We start from the raw sequence: 4,916 nt of genomic DNA on the forward strand, positions 1-4,916 counted from the left end.
ATATATATATATATATATATATATATATACATACACGCACACAAACACACACATATATATATATTTATATATAAGCATGCATACATATGCACAGACATAAATATACCTTGGTGAGGATTACGCAGCAAATGTGCTGCTGTATGTAAAGCTGTAGGTGTGGGTAATATTTTCCAATAGTTGCTCTAAGGTCATCTTTTGCTTTAACTGCTGCAGAATTGGCTGTGAGTGAACCCTGTGTTGGATATCGGATTTTGAGGAACGACATTTTTTGTGGATATCTGCATTTCAGGAAATACATCATGTTGGAATTTAAAAGTAGGTCACCGGACACTTACTCAAAAATTGACATCTGGTTTACGTCTGCTTGACATCGAATCATTGTAACGTAGGTTCTCTGCCTTATAGTTAACATTTTTGTTTTCTCTTTTACAAGAGTTTCTTGTTTGAAGGTTATTTTCCCCAGCAACAACTGACAAACGGTCTAGTGTTCAGCTTAATAAATGCCAGAATAAATTATTATTTCGGCCAGGAACACCTGGGTATCTGTTATTACAAGATACGTAGTTTTTTTGTTTGTTTTAAGATTATTTTTTCTCTCGTAGCTGATCGAGTACTTTTCTCGATATATTACGAGCATTACCTTATAATATATGCTACTCATTGAATTTCCCTGACAAACAGTAACTCATCGAAGATACCCATTTCTTATGGACTACCGCTGTTTCTCTCTTAGCCCATCTGCGATATACTCGTCCACAGTCATTTCACTGATCAACACACTTTTTATTTCTCATTCTTCCTAATTCGGTTTCATCGATGTTAAAATCGAAAGTTTTACAATCCACAACTTTGTGAACATAAAACATTTCCTGCACGGGATATTCCAAACACCTTCGATCCCTTACGTATTTGCAAACGACCAAACACTCTGTCATCGCTGCACTCTTACTCCTTTATTTTATATCTTTACCATGATTGTCTACCTTACATCCATATATACATAAATATACTACACAATACGGCCATCTTCACGACCCTCTGGCACTTTCAGCCAGTTAACAAGCGTCTCAGAAATAAATTTTCTTTATATCTTACCTTTTCTAACTTTTTCACTTTTTCTGTCAATAGTTTAAAAATACGCTGCAGAACATCCCATTCCCCATGAAAATTAAGTCAGCTGAGAATATTGCCTATTTGCTGGTATCCATGACAGGATACGTAATATCGCAACTGTCGAATCAGAAACATGTCGCCGGGTAATTGAAATCAGTTAAAAGTAAAAGAATTAATAACACCTCACATCAACAGCTGGGGTATATTAATATTACCTACATATTACAACCTTAACAGTTTCACATACAGCAACACATTTGCTACATAATCCTCACTCACTTTCCCTCACTCTTAACTTCTCCTTTTCTCTCCCCCTCACTCCTCTCTCTCTCCCCCTCTCTCTCTCTCTCCCTCTCTCTCTCTCTCTCTCTCTGAGGATTGTCCAACCTTTGTAAATACTCTTCACTGTTACACGTTCTTAAGAAGTAAGTCAGTATCCCTGACCCCCTTCCAAATACTGTCCCATCGCTTTCATTGCTATTGCATATGCCAAAGGATAGCATTCCAGTAGCTCTATATCTTCCAACTTGAATCTCTGTTCCAGTCTAATATCTGCAACAAATCTTGCTCGTCTATTAGAGTCTGCGTAGAATAGTAAATATTATGCTATCAACATTTCATAAACCACTCTGAAACAGCTGGTGAACTTTAGTGGAAATCATCGTAAGGGTTGAATATAATTTTATTGCGACCCCTTAAATATATTTACTGCATTCTGTTCTTAGTTATTAGATTTATCTCCTACTTAAAGACATCTAACCGGCCTGTTGTAGTCTTTGGCTCCTGTCTCTCATTTTTGAAAAATAATTTCTTCCCTTCATCTTTCCTTTCAAGAGAACCTGAAAATAGCCACGGTCCATATCATTCGTCGTCTGTTTAAGCCAGTAAATAAAATCAAAAGGTATCAAATTAGTAAGCTTATTCTAGGACTGAAAATATTTTTTTTCACTAACTGGTTTACTAAGAATTAGTAACTGAACACCAACAGTATATTGTTATATACTCTACTTAATGTTATCATCCAATTAGTGGATCCGTCCAAAAAGTGGTTTCCATAGCAGTTAACTGTTTTGTATATTTTCACACTCCCAAATCAGGCCCAATTTAGCAGATATTTGATCCGAATTGCACCCTACCCTACCGTATGTGAATAGAAGTTGGGGTTACACTGCACAACTCATTCTTAAGACAGCTGTAACTGACTTGATAGATATAGCTGTTACTTCTAGCAGGTCTACCGAACATGTTGAGATTGCTGCTATTATTTAGGTGGCTTTCGAAAGAAGGTTTGATTTATGGATTTTGGTGTTGCCAAGAAGAATGTATAGCTTAGAATTTACCATCCAATTTTCTCTCGTTTTCTCCGTTCCCTATACAATAACAAACTGCCGACAAGGTCAGTCATTTATCAATTAGCGAACGAAGACAATTACGTAATATATCTCTTTCTATTGGAATACACAGCATCTTTGCAAAAGAGTTAAGTGCTTTAGCTAACACAATATTTATATCTAACACTGGCGCAGCGTCACGTATTCGGTGAAGAGAATAACACATTTCGGCATAAGTCATTTGGCGCCGCTTACTTGGCGCCGCTAATCCCACTCTGACATATTTGATATCAAACATTTTGTTTCTCTGGATTTCTTCCTCCTTACCGCCTCTCTATCTCTGTCATTCTCTGTCTGTATGTCTGTCTACCAGTTTCTATCTCTCTCTCTTTCTCTCTCTCTCTCTCTTTCTCTATCTATCTATCTATCTATCTATCTATCTATCTATCTATCTATCTATATATATATATATATATATATATATATATATATATATATATATATATATATATATATATATATATATATCTATTTCCTTATGTGTGTGAGCATATTTTTCGTTATGTATATGAGTGGAAGGAAAGGGTTTGTCAGTCGTGTTCAATTAACAGCCTTTAATCTCTCATTCTCTCTCTCTCTTTCACCCACACTTTCACTCTCTCTCTCTCTCTCCCTCTCTCTCTCTCTTTGTGCCTATCTATTTATCTATCTATCTATCTATCTATCTATCTATCTGTCCATCTAACTAGCCCTCTCTATATGTATGTGTATATTTCTGCGCGTGCCTGTGTGCATTTTGCCAAAGCACGCTGAATATCCAGTCAGCTGTGCGAAATCGTCTGAGTCCAAACAGCTGCCAAATAATCTCTTCCGTTTGGGGAAGCATTCAGTTGGTTCCATCAACCGCAGTACTTAACTGGCACCTATTTTATCTATTCCAAGCGCAAGTAAAACAAACTGAAATTTAGAAGATTGCAACACATATACTTTGTCACTCTACTGAATATGACTGGTGCCTGTGTGTTTATGTCTCGGTAAACTAGCGATTCATCAAAAGACCGATAGAACAGGTAACAGACTTTTTAAAAAAATGAGTACTGGGTTAGATACATTCGACTACAAATTTCTTCAAGGCGGTGCCCCAGCATGGCCGCGTTAGTCTAACTACTGAAGCAAATAAAAAGTAAAAGAAAAAGTTTTTTTTTCCTATTAAATCGAACATTTTTTATCTCATTCTTTCATTAGAATTTCTGTTGCTTATTCCGTGATATCTAGCTGAAACTAACGAAATGTGCAAGAATTTTAGCTGCTCCAAGACTTATAATGCGACGTCAGAACACGAAGATCTACAATTCTTAGTATTGTTCGTCCATATCTAAATACACTAATCTTTCTCTTGTGTCTTTCACTCTTTCCCTCTCTCTATTGTTCATGTTCTCTCCCTCCCCTTATGTTTGTATCTACGAAATGATTGTTCTCATCCATAAACACTAATTTATTTCTCTCTTACTGATTCTGTCTTTCTATTTCGCTCTCTTTTTCACTTTGCCACTGTCTTTCTACCTCTTGTTCTCTCACTGCCCCCTTCTGTCTATCTCTATGTCTCTCTCTAATTCTCCGTCTCTGTCCTTCTCCCTCTTCCTCTCTCTCTCTATCGGTCCTCTCTCTCTTTCCTTTTCCCTCATTTATTCTCTGTATATGTATGCATGTGTTTGCGTCTAAGTCTGTGCGTCTGTACACGTGTGCATTTTCTGAACCATTCATGTGTGTATCTGTCTGCGTTTGTCTCTATGTACGTACGTACGTATGTGTGTGCGTGTGTGTGTGTGTGTGTGTTTGTGTGTGTGTATGTGTGTATGTTTGTGTGTGTGTGTGTGTATGGTTGTGTGTGTGTGTGTGTGTATGTGTGCCTGCGTGTGTGTGAGTGTGTGTGCGCGCGCGCGTTACACATTTATACAATGAAAAAGTATCTCTGAAAATGACCGTCAATGGTTTTTCACTTTCTCGATAACTTGAACAATGAAAATCAACGAATAAACGTCTGAGTACCCGCTTTAATGGTGTGTAGACCTTTTAATGCAATTCACTGACAGGATCCACGTGACACGCAAGGCGTGGCTAGTCCTATGAAGCATTGTTTCAATCTGATGTGATTCTGTACCGTTTTCTTTTATCCAATTTGATTTAAAAGGCAGAGGTTGACTCGATGAAAAAAAACTTGGGTCTTCTCCAAGTATCCTCCTAATGAGATGTATCTGAGGTTGCATTATTGAGAGGCGAACCTGTTAACCCGTCCGACATAGCGATTTCATATATATATATGGACACGCATGCGTAGACACATACAATAGGAATACAAAATACAAAATGGCTGATAGTTAGCAAGGTGAGACACACATAAGAAAGAAGGAAACAAAGGACCACTGATGAGGTCACAGAAGTGTGACGAAAGAACTCTGGCCGAAATGAGAT

This window comes from Octopus bimaculoides, chromosome 5, assembly GCF_001194135.2.
Source record: "Octopus bimaculoides isolate UCB-OBI-ISO-001 chromosome 5, ASM119413v2, whole genome shotgun sequence".
NCBI lineage: Eukaryota > Metazoa > Mollusca > Cephalopoda > Octopoda > Octopodidae > Octopus > Octopus bimaculoides.